The sequence below is a fragment of the Ptychodera flava genome, unplaced genomic scaffold (assembly GCF_041260155.1).
Source record: "Ptychodera flava strain L36383 unplaced genomic scaffold, AS_Pfla_20210202 Scaffold_68__1_contigs__length_638736_pilon, whole genome shotgun sequence".
Lineage (NCBI taxonomy): Eukaryota > Metazoa > Hemichordata > Enteropneusta > Ptychoderidae > Ptychodera > Ptychodera flava.
In genome coordinates, this window is record NW_027248390.1 from 2,448 (window position 1) to 27,482 (window position 25,035).

General features: G+C 39.4%; 1 long non-coding RNA gene across 1 annotated transcript; it reads right to left on the bottom strand.

Moving 5' to 3' along the window:
• Nucleotides 1-8,986: 8,986 nt before the first annotated feature.
• Nucleotides 8,987-25,030, bottom strand: LOC139128767 (uncharacterized). The gene is made up of 2 exons (XR_011551401.1): nucleotides 24,891-25,030; nucleotides 8,987-10,234 (listed from the first exon to the last, which is right to left on the bottom strand). It is a non-coding gene; the product is annotated as an uncharacterized lncRNA (long non-coding RNA).
• Nucleotides 25,031-25,035: the final 5 nt, after the last annotated feature.

Genomic DNA, 25,035 nt, shown 5'->3' on the forward strand with positions numbered 1-25,035 from the left:
TCGTTAAATACTCATCTTTTGTTTGTTATTTTGTCTCAAAATTACACAGATATCTCTTCCCGTAGCTTGAATTCTTTCATTGTGCGATCGTCGGCAGTTTACATTCCGACCTTGTAATACAACGACAGTAAGGTATCAAAGTTTACACTTTGTTTCCTCGCGGGACTCATAATGAAAACAGAAAAACAAATACTGTTTGATTGTCAACATAACAACCTCGTTAAAAACTGTTGTTTTGTCCTTTATTTCAACTCAAAATTACACAGATATCTCCTCCTGTAGTTTGAATTCTTACATTGTCCGATCGTCGGCAGTTTAGAATGCGACCTTATAATACAACGACAGTACAATATCAACATTTACATATTGTTTGCTCGCGGGACCCAAAGTTAACAGTGAATTAAATACCGTATGATTGTTTACATAAAAACCTCGTTAAATACTCTTGTTTTGTCCGTTATTTTGTCTCAAGATTACACAGCTATCTCCTACCGTAGTTTGAATTCTTACATTGTCCGATCGTCGGCAGTTTATATAAAAAAACTTTTAAATACTCTTCTTTTAACCTTTAGCTTCCTTCAAAACTGGACAGGTATGTCTTTCATAAGGTTACATTCAAACTATGTCCGATGTACGGTAGTATTGATCCCGGCTTTCTAAAACAACGGCATTCTGTCATGGAAATTTTCATAATTTTTGTCACTTTATTGGAAGATATCACTGAATTAAACATTGCACTGTGTTTGACAAAAGAAAACTCGTTAGTAACGATATTAGGAAAAAGTGTATGTATCGTTACAAGACGATACATTACTACACAATGTTGCTCTTATCTCGACAAGCTGAGTCAGTCGAAAATCACCAGTTTTAACCAGATAAATGTCTGCGATCTCGGACTCCAATATCCGTAGACGAAACTACACAAACCGTCTCTTATCTCGACAGCCCGGGTCTGCAAAATCGCCCATAAATATCGGCGATTTCGAACTCTAACTCTAATACTAGTCGACACTGAACTTCTCTAATCGCAGGTAAATATCCGATGTATATCGGACATTTCACCACCTTACAGATATGAGACGACATCTATGAGACTCTTAGTTCATAAAAAATAGCATCCATGACCAGTAGTCAAGAATCATGCATGTTTTACATTATTAGATTTATTCATGCAAGTAATGCACTTTTACATTTAATGTATTTTTTCATTAAATATCCCCCTGAAATACACTTTACTATCGGCACTTCGTCGTGAGGCCTACTCGGATATCATTGGGAGTTTAGGAGGGTCTTGCGCGAAATACATTCTTTACATTTAATACCGTACATTTTACAGGGCGATCGGGACTTCGGCGGAGGGCCGATTGGACATTGTTGGGAGTTAGGGAAGGCCTTTCACTGAATACATTATTTTCATGAAATACATTTTTACTTCAGGATCAGAAACTGGATAAAGTACCGATCTTACATCATCGAGAGTTTTGGCTGGTCTTCTTTACAAAAATAGACGATACTAGATTTACCGGGTAATTATCCAATATGTATCGGAGATTTCATCATGTTACAAACCTGACTAAACCCGACTTCCTCAGTTTTCGACCCCAACTTCGAAAAATAGACGATATGGTAAATCGTGGATAAATATTATGCGATATATATCGGAGATTTCACAACCTCAAAGATCTGGCCAAGCTCGACTTACATGGAAACACATAAGCTTAAAATCATCGATCATTCTGTACCATTCACAAACTAAATGAATTTTAAGCGTCTGATGAAGAAAACTCTGTATTCGAAATGTAGTATTGAAGGATCACAGTGTCACTTAGTCTATCCAATCTAGTGCAGGGTCTGTATGGCGTACAGTACAGGCACAGTCCCTCCACTGACTGTGGTGCGAGACACGTAGATTACGGGTTCGTCTAGCGGCCATAAAACAACCAAACATAATATTCACTTACAGTATGGACACAAGTATCCTACTCAAAAGCCAGAAAAACAAGATATGAGCGGTGTGTATAGAGTTGCTTTCTCATTATTACATATGTTGGTTCAAATTGGTATGGTTTTGTTTTACAGTCGGGGAAAAGTCATTCTCGATGTCAGAAATATCGCTGTCCGAACTCTCCATAGTCGTCTTACGAACGCCCTGAATTCACACATATCCTCCAGCAAGCTATATACACACTGGCCTATTGTCTGTATCGTCGATGACGTCACGCACGCTCCTCCCATGAGCCCTTTCGGCCCATGGGGTGCCGTATGCGGCAAATTCGAGCTGTATTTTATTCAAGGGTGATTTTAGAAGGGATAAATGATGAAATTCGCTGGACGTAGTTTTCCCTTTAAATTTATTATGTTTGATAATCACAGTATACGCCTACAGACTTGGAGTTCGGAGCAAGTCTACGATCACATATTTATGTTAATAAACTTAATGAACACGTTCAATAAAGAAATCATCATTGTTATAGAGCTCAGTCCAATAAAATATGCTGCTGATACAAGTGTTTGGACTCCGAAGCTAGCTGTACATTCAAGATTACAGAACATGGTAGGTATTAAACTTTGAGCAAACTAAAATGTGGGTGTAAACACAGATTAAACTAGAAATATTTATGCGTTTATCACACGACATCAATGTTATGTTTTGTGTTGTTAGCAATGTAGTGTTTACAGAGTGATAGAGATACTACCAATCCAGATGGCGCGTTCACCATGATATAATCAAGACAAATATAAATTGACCGACATATTGAGGTGGTTGACAGCTATGCACGCATCGCCACGACGCAACGGGCTGTGTGCCGCTACGCGACCGTGCTTCTTTAGATAAAAATCGCGCTGCATTTTGATGATTTTGAATTAATGTGTCTACTGTAGCTGTACATTAAAAGTCTCTGATCATGTCGACACTTTGTCAAGCGACGCAACTTAGCGGTACCACTCAGTGATTTTGTAGGCTTACATCCATGGCGGAACGTACGCAAGCTCACTGCAGGCCTCTGCCAAATGATTTTGAAGCAATCAGCGTTATATGGAGTAAACTTTGATATCGCGATATAATCTTCACTTGATCTTCGAAGTTACTTGTGGAGACCTCCACAATGACCGCCTGACACGGGTCTGCTTACACAATGTTCTGAAATGTTAACTTTGCGACAAATTCCTACATCTATATAACGCATTCCTTGTCGAAATATACCAAATGTGTAATCTGTTCCTAATATTTATAGGTTTCTGTTCATTTTTTGATGAATTTTGTTCCTTGCTCGTCAAAATATGACTGTCATCATTATATGGATGTCGTGACCAAACCGGGCCGGTACGGTTACCGAACTTGCGTTCAGATGCGAATTCCGAATGTCATTCTCGTTATACCTCGAAATAAATAAATTGTCTTTGTTGGTCCATTCAGTGGTGCTGTTTGTGTACATTTGATCATAGACCCTCGATGGTCTATGATTTGATACAGCCTCAGGCACAGATTTGGGTGCATGCCTGCATGCTATTATTAGTGCGAAGTCATGATCACAGAACGATATTTCTGTGACATCGTCTAATATACGAACACATTGCAGATAGATAGATGTATGTGTGTGTCTGGTAGACCCCATGCAGAGAGACTGTAGTCAGCGTTACCAGGCCGTCAATGAGTTATCAGGTACTCTTGAAAACTGATGTCGGCCGAGACGGAGTATGGGCGAGTTAGTATGGGTGATTCAGGGCGGGTTAAATGGTACCATGTCGAACTCTGCGGGCACTTTTATGTGTATGTGGCATCCTCGTTATGTTCTATTTTCTGTTTTTTTTTCTTCGGTATAGTGAAAATAAAAGTATTCATCATTTTTGTCTGTTTGAATGGTGAAAATATTGCGATAAGTGTATTATATATCTCTCGACGTCCACGCTTTGGCCGCTTCAATGCTTTGTCCAATGTATGTAAGACAGAAATATCGTTCTGTGATCATGACTTCGCACCTTGAACTCATGCAGTGACCTATATTCTATACTTGAATGAATACCGAAGGGGACATTATTACAAGAACTGCCTAAGTGAATATTTTACGTCTACAATATTGTTATCGCTATCATTTTTGCTTTTTGATTATTTTATGATTACATCATCTTTTACACTTCACTACCACCGAGATGAAGATCATACTATTTGTCATGATAGGGCAGAAGACCCGCCCATCTACATCTCGGAATTAATCAGACCGTAGAATTACAAAGGACAGTTTACCCTCTTATCCTGGTTTATATAGTGTGAGCACGAGTCCTTTGCTGTGCATATCAGGTATATGTTAGAGTGCCACTGAGAACAAACTTTAGAACACAGTTGCTTGTGGTTTGATATACAGCGAAGTCCCATGTAGGAATAGAGTAAAAACATGAGGAACAATTAGAACAGATCTAAGGAAACTTACAATTACCGGAAAATTTATACAAGCCGCGCGTATTACTCGCCGGAATGACATTTTGGAGTAGTGGTAATTCGCCATGAATTACACGGTGAATGTCTACAGACCAAAGAGACGTTGCTCCTGTATTAATGCGACCCCCTTTTAATAGATGCTTGAGCAAAATCCGAACGACTTAGCGGTTGCAGCCTAACAGTGTACGAAGCAAATCCCGGACCTATCGTACCTCATCTGTTTCGCTGTCTAGTACCGGCTGGGGCAAACACTTTCGTAGCGATAACTAAGGTACCAAACTGTGCACTGAAAAGAAACCACTGTATACTCGGAATTACCTTAAACTTCCGTGCCCGATACCTCTCACTTGGACTGAGCAAAGACATACCAGTACGATAGTGGTTACATTTATTGGTAGCGGTATACCGGAGGATGTGTATACCGGTGGGTTCGTACTGCGAGTATTACTTGCGGGCAGCATTACTGTGTTTCGGATGGGGCAGCCACCCTCATTTTTGGTCAAAGATATTATTTTTGGTTCTTGCTTGCCGAGGCTTAAATTTTTTGAGATTTTCATTAGGAGAGACTCCGTATTTCGGTTGTCTTTACCAAATACGTCTACAAATCTTCATGAGTTCCATGTTCTTGCTTGCAGAATGTTACACGAATACTGATGTATCCCACGGAAGTTCTCGTTGATTTGAATTTTCGCCAAATTTCCTTTTTTCATATTTCATTCCTGTGTTTGGCTTTGAATAGGTTAGGGTCGGCATGTAACAATTGAGCACCGCATGTTTTAACCCGTTCATAAATTAGTAGCAGCTGCTTATGTTTCAACAATTGTCATTTTGTATCACACTGCACTGCTGATACGACGTAACCCGTCAGCGCATTTCTCCGAGCTCTTTCAATTTCCTTTTAGAGGAAAAGTGGCGAACCTTATCCTGGCAAGAATGCCGTACTGTACATTGCAAGTAAATCACCATATGGGAATTACTTTAAAGATCAACCACTTGGCATAAATATACTGTATAATATGGTTGCACAGGTGATCACATGATATGAAATAGAACTGAAATACGCCCGTTGAGAGACCGTGGCCTGCATTATGCTGCAGCACGAAAACGCCGGGTCGCAAACTGTGATTACATCGCCTATATAGTTTTTCACAGGGTACTTAGTAATCTTGTTGTTGTTGTTGTTGTTGTTGTTGTTGTTGTTGTTGTTGATGGTGGTGATGATGATGATGATGACGATAATAAAAAATATTAAAAAACAATGTCTCATTCCTTGCTGTTGTTTGTCGATGTTGTAGATAATTGTAAAAGAAAACTGTAATCGTGATCAAAAGACGACGTAGGTCGCCCAACGTCACTCCCGTCCTATTATATTAGGTTGTATAATAGGACGGGAGTGACGTTGGGCGACCTACGTCGTCTTTTGATCACGATTACAGTTTTCTTTTACAATTATCTACAACATCGACAAACAACAGCAAGGAATGAGACATTGTTTTTTAATATTTTTTATTATCGTCACCATCATCATCACCACCATCAACAACACAACAACAATAACAACAACAACAACAACAACAACAAGATTACTAAGTACCCTGTGGTTTTTTAGTCAGCCATGAAAATGCGAGAAGCGACATTATTGAGCACTCAAACCGATAGTTTTCATTCTTGGCTTGCAAGATTTTCAACGTTCTTTGATTTTACCTTCGCCTTTTTATTTCCGACCCATTATTGACAATGCATGGAGGGATATTCCTTGACAGCATATCGCTGTGTGTGTACATTTATAAACCTTGCCGCCCCCCCCCCCTGCGTATTTTATACCAAGTCACAGACTTATTCTGCCTGCAAATTAAAACTGATAGTGATTTTGTAGCTCATTCTTTCCTATTTTTCATAGTATTTGATAGCCGCTATCAGACAGTTCGTGTTCGTGTCGGCTGCATGGACGATCTGCCCGATCTTTACATCGCCAGGCAAACTTCATGTACCGATGTTTTGATGTTCTACCGCAAGTTATCCATATCAAGCAAGCAACTGTTTTTTTCTGGTTCAATGTAAATTGGGCTATATATTTCGATTAAAAATTTCCTGTCTCGAGTCTATACATATCGACGGCGGTGCGGTCAGTGTTGAAACTACACGTCGATGGGTATCTGTATCGGTACGTCTGCATTCCTTGCAATGGTCTAGTTGTCTTTGCAATTTCTCTTTCCACCTCCTTTGACAGTGTTACGTCATAAAATAGTCATGATTACGTCGCCGCGAGGTGACCCAATGAAAGTTTGAAACTTCAACCAATACTAATAAACAAACTTTACATCACGAGAGCTAAAGTATTATCCCTGGAGCTCACAGAGCAGCAATTTGAATTCGGCATCGAAAAAAATGCTTAGCATTTTAGTTGCAAAGTGACCCATATCAAAAATTTTATTTACTGGTTCACAGTCCCTCTGGAGGGACTGTAGCCGACAATGAGATACTGGCCACAGCATTCTATTAAGTATCAGCGTCTTTCAAGAGCGTTTTTTTGTTTGAAATTCGTTTCGGAAAGACGAGTAGAAAAGCCAAGTAAGACTGACCATGGTGGTAAATCCGTCTATCTATACCTCTATGGACTGAATGCATATATGACATCACTTTGCGTCCACGAATCGAGTTTGACAGGCACTCCGGGCATGCTCGGTTGCATACACTTGCAGGTTACATAATCCGTACATTCAGACAGAGATCAAGACTTGAGATTACGATTTCCAAGGTCATGTTATTTTCTATCAATGAGTGGTAATGCGTAGAGTATACACAGGAAGGGCTTGACCTGTTACGAGTCTATGAATGAAAACATAGCCGGTAGAAGCTACATCTAATAACTCTGCCAGGCAGAGCTGTGTTACTGGCGTTCAGCCCTGCCACGTAGAGCTAGCTACTGTCCATGATAAAAGCTTATTTGGTGAATGCTATGTAGATGACTTATCGAGATTGTTTTGGCTCTTTTTTGTTTCGCGATATCTGGTGAAACATCGTGAGAGATTGCGGGCCGCGACATCGGCAGAGTGGCCCCCAGATGGTCGAGCACGTTCACTCTGCGCATGCGCAAATTCACTTTTTGTTTGACCAGTGACGTAAATCGACCAAGTGTATGCCAGGCTCAAAACAACTTAGTGAAGAAAGGTTTGACTTTACACAATTCACTAGAGGAAATCTACTGACTGGTTTCAAAGTTTGACGTTCCACATATATCTGTCATACATACCAATCGATTTTACGAGCGATTTTGGGAAGCTAATATCGATACTACCGGGTAGACGATGCTGGAATGACCTATCTTCGGGACTCTATTAAATGAGTTGTTTTGTCTCGGCACGCTGGCTCTGTGAAATCGCCGATAGATAGGGGCTTGCTGCCTCTTACGCCAGGCTTTTGCAACTTGCAAATATGTAACAGACATTTTTTTCTTTTTTAATTTACCTGAAATCAAAACACTTGCCCGTAGCTAATATGTCTGAATCTGGGCAAAAGGGAACGCTTTGGCCAAACAACTGTAAGTTAGCTTATCATCCTAGGTGTCCCGCAAAAGTAATGCAGAGATGCGGTTTCTCATTTTGTTGTTTTTTTTTTACCTCATAAGAACACAGACAGTAGAGATTCTCTACTGTTTATGATAAGAACTAGCTCCCGACATGACAAAAACAAGTGAGAAATGTTATGCACCAGTAATGCTGAGATCTGAAGGACACAATGCAACATTGCACTTATATATAATATCCGATATTTACGGCTTCTGGACTGTACAATATCGAAGTTAAATTGGTTTGGATAGATCTGCAAGATGGGGAAATCTCCGATGTAGGATTTTTACCCGCGATTCGACAAAATCTGGTATCGTCTAGTATCATACAAACTTAGAATCAGTCCTTGGGAGTCGGGTTTGATAACTTCTGTAAGGCGGTGAGGATCTATATATCGGATATTTACCCTCGATTCGACAAAATCTGGTATCGTCTAGATAGTGTCGATGTTTTTGGAAGTCAGGTTTGACAAGACCTGTAAAGTGGTGAAATCTCAGATATATATCGGATATTTACCCGCGATTTGACAGAATATAGTATCATCTAGTATCGAAGTTACAGTCAGTCCTTGGAAGTCGGGTTTGACAAGATCTGCAAAGTGGTGAAATCCTCGATTTATTATCGGATATAAACCCGCGATTTGACAAAATCTGGTAAGCTTATTGTCCAATACTGAAGTTAGAGAAGTCCCAGGAAGTCGGGTTTGAAAATATCTGTGGGGTGGTTAAATCTCCGATATGTCAACCTTCGACACTAGATGGTACGTAATATCCAATATTTAAAAATGCGAAAGTCGCATCTTTGTGGGAGATCTGGCATGGTAGTGGTGAACTGTATACAGATGACAAAAGTACAATGAACAGATTTTATATTTTGCGTGCATATTTAACACGCGGTCATTTTGACATACACCACTGTAAACAGATTCTAATTCATATTTTCCAGTTCTAATGTGGAAAATTTAAGACACACAATCAGATTTTTCGTGAAAAGTAGTAAACTTTATTGTAAAAGTCGACAAAAGCTGTACTTCATTGAACACTTCAGCTACAAAAGTCGTGGTAATGGTAATGTGCACAAGTCAACAGCAGCTGTACTCCATCGACACCAGCTACAAATGTCATGGCATAGTAACTAGTCAACAAGAGTTCTACTTCAGTAATCACTACAGCTACAAATGTTGTGACAATGAAAGTGTCACGACATATGTCGTGGGATTGTACATTACTCAACAACAGTTGCACTTCATTGAACACTTCAGCTGCACATGTCGTGGCATGGAACACTAGTCCTCAAGACCTGTACTTCACTGAACACATTCACCTAAGCTACAAACGTCATGGCAATTACACAGTCACCAAGAGCTCTGCTTCCGAACACATACACTACAGCTACATATGTCGTGGGATTGTACATTACTCAACAACAGTTGCACTTCATATAACACTTCAGCTACACATGTCGTGGCAGAGTACAATGGTCAACAAGACCTGTACTTCACTGAACATATTCAACTAAGCTACAAACGTCGTGGCAATACCACAGTCACCAAGAGCTCTGCTTCTGAACACATACACTACAGCTACATATGTCGTAGGATTGTACATTACTCAACAACAATTGCAATTCACTGAACACTTCAGCTACACATGTCGTGACATCGTACACCGGTCAACAAGAGCTGTACTTCACTGAACATTTACACTTCAGCTACAAACGTCGTGACAATGTACACTAGTTGACAAAAGCTGTACTTCATTGAACACTGCCTCAACAAATGTCATGGCAGTCTACACTAGTCAAAAAAGCTCTGCTTCACTGAACAGATATACTACAGCTACATATGTCGTGGGATTATAAATTACTCAACAACAGTAGTTGTACTTCATAGAACACTTCAAGTACAAATGTCGTGGCAGTGTACATTAGTCAACAAAAGCTGTAGCTACATATGTCGTGGCAATGTACACTAGTCAACAAAAGCTGTACTTCATTGAACACCACAGCTGCGAATGTCCCGGCAATGTACACTAGTCAACAAGAGCTGTACTGCATTGCACGCTTCAGCTACAAATGTCGTGGCAATGTACATTAGTGAACAAAACCTGTACTTCATTGAACACATCAGCTTCAAATTCCTCGGCAATGTAAACAAATCAACTCTTCAGCTCCAAATGTCATGGCAATGTACCGGTACACTTTATTGATAGCCATCACTTTGAAGAATCTGAAATAAAAAATTGAAGAGAATTAGCCCTTTAACTTATTACATTAGAAGTATACGTATCTTTAACAACTTAGGGGCTTTTGATAATTAAAACATGCGCATTAAACTAAATGCGTGTGTCCTCACACCCTCCCCTAAACAAGTTTGGAAGTGCAAAAATCCAACCCGGCCTAATTCTGTACCTGCATCGAACAATTGCAGGACTCGAACTTAACTTTTTTACCGCTTGCCCTGCGGGCAAGTTTCCAGAAATTTCACTTGCCCGAGGAACAAACTTACTTGCCCGATTTTTTTGTCCGTTTACATTGTTTGGGCAGAGATCACGAAGACCAAACAATCTCAAAATGTGGCTGACGGCATCATATCAATGCAGGTTCTGTTTTGTCTGTATTGATAATCATGTTAATTGTTACGATCCATTAATGTGGTCTTCGTGATCTCTTCCCACTCATCCACCAATATTCTAGTGCAGGATTGGGGTCATACAGTTGAAGGGGTGGCCATCAATCGATATTCGCATCAGCAAATCTCTTTTCCAGAAGTTTTGAAACTTCTTTTGTCGTTTCCTTTCATATATGTCGCACTTCTGCTTCTTCACGTAACTTTCCACTGAACTCGATGCTGCGACTGCACTATAGCTTTATCACCGTCGATTCTGAGTGGCTGGCCGGTTGAACGTGTACTGTATCCCCTGGCACAGATCCTGTTCCGGAATCCGTGACTTTGTCAGGCGTAGATTTCAAAAATTTACATGAAAACAGGGTGGTTTGCTTCGCTATGGAGTACAGTCTGCGTTGTCGCAGTCAGGTCACCGCGTGCAAAGTGGCTCTTGAAATTACTGACCAACACCCCCTTGGAGTCACTAGCGAAAAACAAGTGAGATTAGACTTCCCGAGGGAGAAAGACAACAGCTGAATATCTCTCGCTGAATGTTGACGTCCAGCTTGTCGGTTGTGATACCCGCTTCAGTGACTTGAAACAGCGAACATTGTTTAACAAAATTTCTTAAGTTATTTATTCCCAGAACATATAAATTTTATCAAAGTCTATCATTTGCCCAACTGGGCAAATGTGATTTATTTTTACCAGCCCGATGTCAGGTTTTACTTGCTCCGGGCAAGCGAGCAACCGTTAAGTTCGAGCCCTGAATTGGTAATTACGGCACTATGAAATCAGGCATACACTACCGACCGTCCCCCCCGCCCCACATACTCCCTCTAAAATCAATCTCTGTTCAGTGCCAACTCAACAATGGTGAAACTGATAGAACGAAATGAAAGTGTATCCAAAATTATTGTTACATTATTTTACTCGTGCACTAATTCACAATTGGTCAATATAGCTTTTGCTGTGTTATGTAGAGGAGAACTTTTTGTGACACATGCGTTGATGAAGATGGTGGAAATCTATCATAGCTGATTTCAGGACAGCCTGTCCAAAACTGCAAAAATAGCTGCAAAAATACATAATTGAAGATTTCATCACAATTAGAACATATTACATTAAGATCATCCCTAAGAACATGCCCAAAGCCATCAACCAAAGCTATCAGATTTGAAAACAAAATATTTAACTAGAAAGGATAAAAATACCGTCAAGGACAGTGTGCTCACATTCGATTTGAATTGTCCATTCGAGAAATATTTAAACCAGGAAAACAAGAATGACAAAAGCAAATAAGCTCTCCAACTTAGGTACTGGAGGTAATCTTTAGGAACATGCATATCAACTTCTACAACAATGGGACAAGCAGATCCTAAATACATAAGCAAATGTCAACAACAAAAATAGACAGTGGTTTGATAAAAAGAAAAGGTGGGAGTGGGTAAAAAATGTACAAGGGATCTGGTAAAAAAGGAATGCTACCTCATCAATCTTCTAGACCCTACCCCCTCCTGAATATCAAATGTGTTATCCCTTGGTATTACATAACGCCAGATGACAGGAAATTAAATGTATTTACAACCTTGGGAGTTTTTAGTTAATGCCATGAGTGTTATCATTCTAATGTAAACAGCACTTAAGTTAGTTACAGATGGTGAAATGCCTTCCACTGTGGGTGGTGATTACAACATCTGGAATTATCCTGATCCAAATTTCTCATCAGTTCTTGTATGTCTTACATAAACCAGATATGAACTGAAAATGCTCACGTGTTTCATTATATATTGCATTTATGTGCAAGTTTGAACCTTTGCTACATGCTTTGCTACATTTAAAGTGTTATGATCAACACAATGAATTTCACCACAGATCAATTCTAAAGGTCATTAAGTATTCAAATATGTAATTAGCTGAAATAAAAATAATTAATTTCTTTGAGTACTGTCATTGTATCACAATATAGCATGTGTAATTACCTTTGGTCAAGTCCTTCAAGCTCTATATGCCAAACCGTGAAAGCTTGTTAGCTATTTATGCAAATTATGAATTAGCTGACATGAAATGCAAAATGACTTTCAATACTGTTATAACCTGGTATAATGATCAATGTACACAGCATGTTTCGCCAAATTTTATCAAGTAAATGCCAGTATATATCCCTAATTTGGAAGGTTCATTAAATATGCATATTGGGAATTGGCTGAAAAAAATGTCAAATGACTTTCAATAATCTTGTATCATAGTATCTTTAATGTACATAGCAAGTTTTGCCAACTTTGGTCAAGTCAAAACAGATAAATATCGCTAATAAATGCGGGATATCGGACCGCAGGCGGGCGAAGATTGCATTATAAGCGCGCCAACCCAAACTCACTGCATGGACATCACATTTACGAATCGAAGTCCAAAGTCAACTACGTCATTGTTAGAATAAGAGAGGTTTTCCATCACACGGGAGCATACCACCACAAATTTTGCACAGATGGCGTTGCACTGGCATTGAAAAAGGGTGCATGGGAGCATGGGAACGCGGGCAGTTTCCCTCGCTATGGGTAGGAAATGCATTGAGCAAGACACACTTCCGGGTTCGCAAAAAAACGAGGATCCCATTTACGGGGCGCTCAAATATAACTATTTGCTGTGATACATAGCAGAGGCGTATATGTTTGTGATGCTGAGAATAACATCAGTAAATAAATGACGGGTTTTAAAAGTTGACGTTTTTTGCGATGAAACAGACTTCTGAAGGTAGCTCGCTTGGGGAACACGTCATCCCGGCCGCTGTCCGCTTTGACCCCAGTAATTCACACTGGTTTTGGTCGGCCCCAGGTACCCAAGTCACTTCGACCTCGTCACACTTTTGCCTACATGTCCACGGAGACGATTCAACATGTTCCACAACAAAGCCAAGACAAAAATTGAAAATATCAATAAAATGGCTTCACAAAGGCTGAAATACACGATACTCGATGAAGTATGAAGTTTATGAAATGAAATCAAAATTGACAACACAAGTGTTTGTCTCGGGTAATACCACTTGAAGTTGAACTATTCTACAGACTGTTTTTTTCCATACAGTGCAGTATTTGTCAGTGACAAATTAATCTTTGCAATACATTTTTTTGCGATGAGCTGGAAATTTGATAAATATCGAGTTAATGTACATAAAAAGTGTTCTCCCCAGGCCGTTTAACAGGATCGGCCACGATCCTTTATTTTTTTTCGCCCGATCCTTTATTTTTCAATGCCGATCCTGTTTCATGTCCGCTGATTCTCTTTAAATGTGGCTGAAGACCTATTGTTTCTCGGCGGCGATTTTGTCACTTTTATTTCAGCGAGCGTATCAAGTGTGAAACGGTTCTAATGTGGCGATAACACGACGTGCCAGATGATTAAAAGGTTTATTCCATCGCCCAAATGTGTGAAATGGTTAGACTGTTCTCCTTTCATGTCGATGCTTTAGGTGTTTTACACACAATGCGGCAGGGTTATCGGGTGCAAAGCACCCAAAGTCACGCTTGTCTGTGAGGAGAATAAATGGGCCGGCCGTAGTGCAAATGAACATCGGCTAAGACGGATGAAACTTAAATTCAAAAAGCATGAAATGTGTTAAGCTGCCGATCGTGCAGACAACGGCCATTTTATACAACGGACACGGAGTATACTCAACGAAAGGCTCAGTGTTGCATCTTTGCCAGCGGGCACTCAGTCAAAGCATCACTGGTTGAACTGTCATTGCCACCAAAGTCTCGCACTGGTAAGGATCCAAAGGTCAGGAAAAGTGATTTCGATCAGAAGTGGCTGAAATCGTACGATTGGTTGAGACAAACATCATATGCAAAAATGTATGGTACTGCCGTGTGTTCAGATCGTTGCGTGTCCGAGTTGGCACGCTTGTCAGCCATTTCGAAATTTGTGTACGTCAACATGACGTTGAAGCCATGTGTGTCACCTCGTGTCACGCATTCGTAACTTGCATGGGTTCGTTCGATTGACTTTGAGAAACAGTTGAACTTGATCCAGTTTCAAAACCCATGACCCATTTTACAATATTCACGGTACCATGAATGAAATAAAAGGAACTGCATGAGCGAAAATAATCATTCGTTTGATCATATGAATACAGCAGCTATGTATGTACGGTTAGGGTATACAGTATAGGTTCAAAGGTCGCGTGTGTTAAAGAGTGCTCCACACAATGCAATGCATGGCGGCCGACGCCGTGCAGTTGTCGAAGTTCGTACGTTTGTCGAAGTAGAAGTCGATGCAATTTCAAATCTTGTTCTTGAAAATACCCGATATCAATATTTTCGGGCTTCTCTTATTATGAATGGGGTTTTTAAGTCAAAATATTTCTCTGCAGGCATACTCTGCTGACTCCGAATTGTAAGTGCAATATTCAGTCCCGTATGAACTTGTCCGTGTAACTGTTTTGCCATGGACGTTTAAAAAAGACGTCCATGGTTTTAGCAATCTGGCTACAGACAAACATGTAGCAACTGAAGATCACATAAAACGTCTGATTTTGAATGTTATTCTAGACAGAACTGGAAGACTTTAAATGAAAATACGGATGTAATATATAAAAGATTTTACTTTATCCTTTTTAGAGATTTTTTCTGATGCTATGCAGTGATGTGTGTATTGCATAATTAACATAACATTTACATAGTTATTGTTATGCAAATTAGCCGATCCTGTTTCAGAAATTTCTGGGGAGAACACTGATAAATATTCTGTTATTTACTGGGACACGTTTATTTTCTCGATCCGCTATCTGCGGACTACGTGCTGAAGTACATTGACTGTTCATGTCAACGATCGTTTCTCCCTCTGCAGAGTTTCTGTATCCCGTTCAACAACGCTGTACCTCGATCACACGATAGTGACGCTATGTAGCTGTGCAGTATTGAAACTTATCATAAAATGGCCACCTCGTCTAACAGTAACACGTATTGTCGGGATTATCGTACGGAAAAGACTGCAAAAGTAAGACTTATGAATCTTCATCAGAATTGAACACATCATGATTGTACACGAGTATCAACCGTGAATGCACGTTGAGCTCAGCAGTTACACAAGCATGGTACGCCACATGCATAGCCCTACGAGTATGGCGACAGTGTCCGACTTTGGCTACGCCGCCTACCGGAGGTGGGAAGCGGCGTAGCCAAAGCCGGACACTCTCGTCATACTCGTAGGGCTAGCTACATGCACTGCCGCGATGCCGATTGTATGCATTCCAAGGCCTATCCCGGAATTTGTTTCACAAACAACCTCAAAGGAGAGCAAACATACTTCTATGGACAATGACGAACACGTTTCTTGGCGAAGCAAAATCAAAACAGTGCAGAAGTACATGAAGTAGGTCATGGCCTTGGACTCTGTGCACGAACCTGATTGGACACTTCAATACCTTTGACCCAAAGTTATTATTCATCAGCACTTCCATGCCATGAGGCTAGGTAGAGAACGTATGTACTCATTTCTGGCGATCGAGCAGCGAGGGAAACAATCAATTACCAAGGATAAAGCTAATTTGCTAAACGATATTTTATCTTGAATAGTGAGTTTAATGAGTAATAAAATATCATATTTTTAATGTTCAATACGAGGTTGAAACACGGAGGGACCGTGGTTGAAACCAGAGCTATCCAGCTGTAGCCAACCTGGACAAGCACATTTCACAGCGCCCTCAAACAGTCGATTGTTTTCACTTGTCATACGCGGCGTAACAGAAAATTAAAACTTTCATAACTTCATTAATATCCAAGCCACGCCCACCAAAACCTTTTCAGTTCTAGCCATTTGAATTCTGAAGATGTCTACCAAATTTGACTGAAATACGTTCAGCCGTTTTTGAGAAAATGGACCAACAGACAGACACACAGACACACAGACAGATAGACAGACAGACATCGCTGCGACATATGCTCACGTGTTCACACGTGAGCAAAAAGTTGCAAAAATTAGTCCACAATGAAACAATCCACCTCAGCTTTGTTTTCTGGATCAAATTTTCCTACAAATTGATACCAAATATGACAAATTATGTTCACAGCCTTCAAAACTGTCTCACAACATATCCTGGGTTGGTGTCGGTCATATAAGGTCACAAACTGAGACCAGATATGAACTGAAAATGCTCACGTGTTTCATTATATATTGCAGTTGGGTGTAAATTTTAACCTTTGCCACATGTTTGCAGCTTCATTGAAAATATTATGATCAACGTAATGAACAATAATCACCGCCGATTAGGTTATGAAGTATACAAATAAGTAATTAGCTGAATAAAAATATCAATCTTCTTTTACTGCTGTCATTGTATCACCACTTTATATAGCAAGTGTTATTACCGTCGGCCAAGTCCTTCAAGCCATACATGCCGAGCTGTGAAAGCTTATTAGACATGCAAATTATAATTCAGCTGACATGAAATGTGAAATGACTTTTGATATTGTTTTAATCTGGTATAATCATCAATGTACATAGCATATTTTGCAAAGTTTGATTAAGTAAATCCAGTATATATCCCTAATAAGCAAAGGTCATTAAATATGTAAATTAGGAATTGGCTTATAAAATGCTTAATGATTTTCAAAAATGTTGTATCATGGTATCTGCAATATATGTAGCAAGTTTTGTCAACTTTGGTCAAGTTGATTCAGATATATATCTCTAATTAGGAAAGTTTATTCAATATGCAAATTAGGAATTGGCTGAAGAGAAAATGCTTGATGACTTTCAAAAATTGTATTGTAGTATCTTCAACGTACATAGCAAGTTTCATCAAATTGATCAAGTCAATTCAGATAAATATCCCTAATTATGAAAATTCATTTAATATGCATATTAGGAATTGGCTGCAGTTAAAACGCTTAATGACTTTCAATAATGTTAAATCATAGTATCTTTGATATACATACCAAGTTTGGTCGATTTTGATCGAGTCAAATCAGACATATATCCCTAATTAGGAAAGTTCATTAAATATGCAAATAAGCAACTCTTTTTTATGTCATCCCTTAATGGTTCCCACAACTGATATATTTTGGTGTGATCAACTTTTGTAGCAAATCTCATCAAATTGTGTGTAGTTGTTTGTAATGAATATCCTTTTTTTCTAAAATCATTAATTATGCAAATGAGCAAAAACTATGCAAGCCACATTCACCAAAAACTAATCAGTTCTTGCACTTTGCTAACTGAATCTATGTACCAGATTTGATTCTGATCTGATCAGCCGTTTTTGAGATATCCGACCAACAGACAGACAGACAGACAGACAGACAGACATCGCTCCGACATATGCTCACGTGTGTAAACACGTGAGCAAAAAATTACCTAAAATATACAAATTTTGGGATTTCCCACACTTTGAGCAGAAAATTTATCTAATAACATCCCTCGGGACTTTTTATACCAAATTACAAAGCTATCAAACAAGTAATTTTGAGAACAAGTTTTCTTGACCAAAAATGACAATATTGTCTTAAAAATACAAATTTGTGTATTTCAGGACAATTTCCACATATCTGACTATTGACATCTCTGTAGGTCTGTGTACCAAATATAAAAGCTGTCTGTCAAGGAGTTTTAAAAAGAAAATACTGTTTAAGATTTTTTGACCAAAAATGACAAAATTGCTCCAAAATAGTAATTTTCCCAATTTCGTCATAATTTCAACAAATTAGAAGAGTAACACCCTCGCAAAGATCCAACCCAAATTTGAGTGCGATTGGGCTGGTTTCAGAGAAGAATTTTTACTGAAAATGAGAAAAATCACAAAAAAATTCAGTAAAAATACAAAATTAAGGATATCCTCACAATATTTATAAAACTGTATAAGGTTTACCTAAGGTACTTGCACAAAAATTTTCAAAGCAATCAAAACAGCGTTTTCTCGAGATAATAATTCTTGACCATTTTCACATTTTGTAAGCTCATTTGCATAATTTTGGCAATGAAGACTTCATTTGAACAAAATCCCATCTATAGCCCAGGATGCATCCACACACCACAGACCAAGCTGAAATGTGCAGCGGTTTGCGTGTTTTTAATGTTGACGGAATACTGTACGTACATACATACATACATACATACATACATACATACATACATACATACATACATACATACATACATACATACATACATACATACATACATACACACATACATACAGTCGCCATCAACTTCAGCTTATACGATAAACTCACATTGATATAACCAAATGTGAGCTAAAAAATTACACCAAAAATGCAATAATGCAATATTGCAAATTTCATAAAAAAAATTACATTAGGATAACCCCTAAGAACATGTCTACTGGCTATTAAAGCTATCAGACAAAACAAATTTGTTGACCAAAAATTGGCAAATTGCCTTAAAATACAATTATTAAAATTTCACCACAATTAAACAAATCCATCATAAGTCACCATAAAGAAGCTGTATACCAAGTTTTAACCAAATCTGGCCTGTGATTACAGAGTTCAAGCAATTTGCAGGATTTTCCCTTTTTCTACCTCATTTGCATATTTTTGACACTGACACATTAATTTGAACAAATTCACATCTCCACCAATGGGTGCACCTTTAAACCAAATATTACGATGGTTTGTGCTGCTGTTTTATAGTCTTTGATGTGGACGGACATAGTCCGAATGTACTAACATACCTGTCAGTGTAAGTGGAACCAACACATATACATACACACAGACGCTGCCGACCTACCATATGAGCTCTCTTTTGTACATATACATATACCAAATGCTTGAAAACTATCTCGAAGCAACCAAATTGAAATAGCAGAAATTGAGTCACATCAGAAGCAACATGACTCGACTGAAAAACCCGCTCTGAACAATCTGCCCAAAAATAAACAGCTGCAAAGTGCGAACTATTACTGTAACACAGCAAAGGGCGACATAACCGCACGGTGGATTTAGTTAAATAGTTGGTGAAAATGACGCGAAGTCAAACACAATCAACTTAACACAAGATAAATAGTCTTCAAACACAAGCAATTTCAATATCTCACCACGAGCGACACAAAAGCTATGTCTTACTTAGGCCTTCTTGATCAACATTGGCATTCAATCGGGATATTAAACCAGGCGAGACCGACATCGATCTGACGCTCCAGTCAGTGCTGTCAGTCCGAAACCAGCATAGCGCAACCCGTCATAGTATAGGTAAGATCAGGAAGTCTTGCAATACGGCTCGCTTCACTCTACTCGTTACAGGAGGCTACAACTAAACAAAGCGACACATAAACTACACCAAGGAGCCTTCAAGTACGCCTTAAAGCATACTTACCAGGCCACTACCTAGTGCTGTTCCCATCAAAAAGTGACAACATCGGAGCACCACTGCGACAAATTATTTGTCACCTTGTGCTTTGACTACATTCCGCTGCATCAAGCACAGCACAGCCAAAGAAGAAAGACATTCATCGCCAAACAATAAACAGAGATTGACAGTTGTCAAGATCCCACAACACGAAAGACAGCCAAATGCCTCCAGAGCCGATATAATTTATTGGCCAAACGAAAGGCTATACACAACCCAAACACAAACGTCCAGAGGGACGAACAGTATCGGGTCTGTCTTTGAAACCCATAGCAGACGGCCTTTTTCAAGGCCATCAAATTCTCCAAACAAGAACTACCATAACACATATGCAAAATACAAATTTACACAATACTGTGTCACCAAACACAGAAACAGGAAAAACAAACAAATTGCCAGAAAAAGACGGTACAAGAGGAGACGCCATATTATCTTAAATACAATGAAACTCCATACAAATGCCGAACATAAACATATAACAACACGAATCTTAGATTCATCAAAATCTATCATTACACAAGTTAACAACAGCAAAAATCAATGCACTGGGTACGGGTTGAAATTCACCCAAACACCAAATCGTCCTCACAGAGTTCATCTCATACAAGACGCAAACATTAGGAGAAGGAAAATCCAATACATTATGCGACACAAGTTGACCAAAAAAAGAACAAATTCAAACACAAGTCTCGATGGACTCCACATACAACTAAAGAACACAAATCGACAGATTTGAATTCTTACATAAAACATCAGGCCACCTGAAATCTACGCTTTAAAAGCCTGATCAAGGGGAACACTAAGATACATCAGAACTTGCAACACAAAAATGACTTTGTTTCAAAGGTCGATACACTTTATGCAAGATTAATCGAACGTGGCTAAAACAACAGGAATGTCAAGTCACATCGCAAGCACAGTTCGCCGCACGAATTACGCAACTAGAACACAAGCGAACAAACGAAGAAACAAAGAAAACACTAGTCTTCACAACGAAAATTATAGCAACAATATATATAAGAACACAAGCTATAAAAAGCAGCAATGTGCGAAAACTGGGAACACATAGACAAGGACGAAACATTAAGCCTGAATGAAATATTTCCACAACAACCGATCATCGCATACAAAAGAAATCCAAACATTAGCGATATACTGATACAGGCCAAAGTCCACGGCATTTTTGTATTAGGAACAAGTCAATGAACGAACGAACACATGACGATCCACACATAAATCAGGGTTCTCAAAAATTTTTGAAGTATGAGGAAAATTCAGAAAAGTAAGCGGTTAGCTTCTGCGGCAACCAGGTTCCCTGGGTGGGGGGGGGGGGGGTGTTCAGTATTTTTTTAAATTGAAGACATTTCTGAGCAATTTCATGCATTCTTATACAGTTATAAAAGGCTATTCCAACATACATACAGGGGGAGGGTTTCAGGGACGTGGGCAAGAAATTTTTAAATTTTGGAGACATTTTGGAGTAATTTTATGCATTCTTGTACAGTATTAAAGACCATTTCAACATACAGAATAATCATTACCATTGTCAATTACAACATGTTTAAAGGGATAAGTTTTTAAAAAACATCAGAAAAATTAATTTTGATATCACTCGGGCCTGTCAACTGCATTCAGTTGACAAAAATAATAGCAAAATTTCACCAGACTGTTGTGTAGAATTATGTTTAGCTCGTGACTTGAACAAACATTTTGAAATACATCATAGAATAGGGGTTTTCATAACCCGGAAAACGATCCGCTGGAATCATGACCAGCCTGGCTGTACAAAGTTTTTTACTGATTTAAATAAACTTGATTGAAGATACTACTAAAGAGAGAGCGATCCCCAGTATGAGTACAACACGTTCGCTGATAGCGGTACTGCAGTGATAGCGACAAGTTCACCGCGTAAATTGCTAGACTACATAAACAAATCAAATACAGTGGAATTTGATTGAGTGTCCGGTTTGCCTTGCAGAGCTCGACGAGTCTACATGTTGCTTATCATTAGAAAAGTAAACATTTGCAACAAATTGAGTCTTCGTCTTTGGTTGGTGTTAGATTACAGCGCGCGGCAAACGTTTCCCATACACTGTCTCGTCACGATCACTGCAGTCGTTTCAGCATGTCACTGACAACAAGCATAACACTGCACTACATGCACATCACCAGTTTTCTTTTAGGTGTTTACTTTTAAATTGGGAACTTTATGAAGAAACAAGTAAATTCTTTAAAAAAAAACTTTCTTCTCCTCTCGATGTCAGCAATCACGACAACAGTTCCTTCAGCATGCAGTCTGTAGCATTGCGAGTGCAGTCTACTCTATCAACAAGTTTGACACGATACAACACTGAATATTGTCAACCAGAAAATGCTAAACACTCCTAAATGAAACTTTAATCCCGCTTTCTCTTTTGTCTCAGCTAAATGAAACTTTCTCAATTGACACTTCTCTCTGAATTGACACTTCTCTGAGCTACAAAATAGACTTGAAGAAAAGTGTTGATTTTGCACAGCAAGTGCAATTCAATCAACACGGTACATTTTGTGCCATTGAATAACACACCAAGTGTTTCTGAAATAATTCACCGTATTTTGGCACTTAATTTCCCGGACGGCATCATACACGGCAACGGTTAGCATGGAGGGGACGATGATATCTCTCTGCCTTCAAAATATTCTTTACCTTGCTGAAAAATACAATGTTTCACTGTAATAAAACGCCGAGAGTCAGTCCGGTTGATGTTGAGGACTTTCCTCGAGATATAGATCCGACACTCGAAAATATCATATGCCAGTGAGTTTTGTCTGAGTTATATTTCCTAAAATCAAAGTACACAAAGCTGTAGCTGAAAAAAACTTTGATGATGTGCTATAGCTATAGTGCGGTGTCAAGCTTGTTGTGCATGAGTGGCATGCTGAAATGACTGTCATTATTGTAGACGAGACAGTGTCTGGGAAACGTTCGCCGCGTGCGCTGTAATCTAACACCAAATACTCAATTTGTTGCAAATGTTTACTTTTCTAATGATAAGCAACATGTAGACTTGTCGACTATCCACTGGGCTCTGCTCAGGATCCTTATCAGACATCGTAATTAAGAACGGTACTAATTGAAGTGAAACAGTTCAGTAAAGATGGCTAAAAGTTGTCTATGACTAACGTAAAGAAAGCACAGCTACTTGTCAGACTAGAGAGCTAAAAGTAACCTGGTGAGCATGCGTAGAAGAAATGTGGACTATACCAATATCACTCGGGGGTGAAATTAATCAAAATGGGACATTTTTACCCAATGATAAGCAACATGTAGACTTGTCGAGCTCTGCAAGGCAAAACGGACACTCGATCAAATTCCACTGTAGTTTATTCAATTCAATGAATTATCGGAACACAATTCTCAGTGATTTTAATTCACTGTACTAATTTCACAATAAAACGAATCCGCGAGCTGATTTTGGATTTTTTGGTGACGTTGAATATAATTGAAAAAGAGAGCTAAATTTCATTGTTCATGTTTGATAAAACCTCAAACTAACGACACCGAATGTCAGCCTGTACTACACCATGTGTGTACAAAGCACCGGCGGTCAATTGTAACACAGTACACACAACGCGATGTCGGTCGACCTAAAATTTGACACTGTGATCGACGTAGCGTTTCAAAAGTGATACCAAGTTATTTTTGTTTATTTAGATTTGATGTAAACTCCCAAAACCAACATACAAAGTCCTACTCTTACGCAGAAAAATCAAAGTTTTCAAACGTCGACTTTCTCTTCCGCGATGCACAAAACCACAGCCCCTCCACAAAACGCGATGTCGATCGACTTGAATATTGGCACCGCGGATCGTGATTGACCATGGATGGATTGACATAGCGTTTCAAAGTATGAAAGATGAGTTGTTAAGTGAGCTTTTATATCTCAATCTTGTTAGTTGGGCGCAGGTAAGCCAAAATTTCTGTGTTAGTGGTCACTCAAATTGGCTTGGTGGGACTCGAAATTTCGGATTTTCCAATGTAGTTCCTCCGACCCCCAGGCCGTAAATAATTACGGCTCCCTAAACAGCTGTGTACGCACGAGCAGAACGACCAGGACCAGCAAAAATTTAGACTCTTGGCCTTTGATGCATCAATTTTTGGGTATAATATACCTGTATAAAGGCATTCTGAGTACAGCGGTAATTATTTCCTCCCAAACGACTCTGACCATTTTTACATCCACGCTCTGACATTATCTGTACCAATGTGCTGATCCGTCACCATGAAAAACTTTGAACCACCAACGTAAACCACCTAGGCGTCCCTCCACCCAACCACCCGCCCACCGGTGGTTTAACCTAGCCGACACACGTTCTGTAAAGCGGATGAATAGTACATCGGAATTCATATCGCCTTGAGCATATGTACTTGTGGGTATGTGCGCTATATAAGAACCAAATATTGCATTCATTTCACTCGCAAAGAAATGGCTACGCCACCAATGGCGTAGCCAAAGCCGGACACTCTCGCCATACTCGTAGGGCTAACTTGAACAGTGTGCCTACGATTTGATTATCGCAGGCAGGGCCAGTGTTTTATATGTCTACAAGGTCTTGTGTCAAAATGCATCGTTTAGGCCTATCAGCTGCAGCAGAGGGTGTTACCGGGCACGACGCTAGCGGATCCGGTAACATACAGCCTGAAGGGAATGTGATACAGCTATCCAAATATCTTAGACCAACGTGTTACACTGGCATTCGACAAAACCCAAGGCGAGACAACCTTGTTTGGGCCTCGCGCAGCGACGCTTGAGTGTGAGGTTCAGCCTTCAGGCCTTTACTTCGATCAACAATTCCAAGCAACTCTGCGAGCACTCCGGTCTCGACCACCAATAAGCAAATCGTACTCAACAAGTGTGAAACAGTCATTACTTACCAGGTTTTCTTGATCAGCCATGTACTAGTTAGTATGTTTCCGTAGTTGCCTCGTAGTACCAGTTGGTCGCTCCATATGGTCAAACATCAACCGCGAACGACTTCTGTGAGGTTTATTTTACGAGGTCAATGCCTCGTCACAGCTT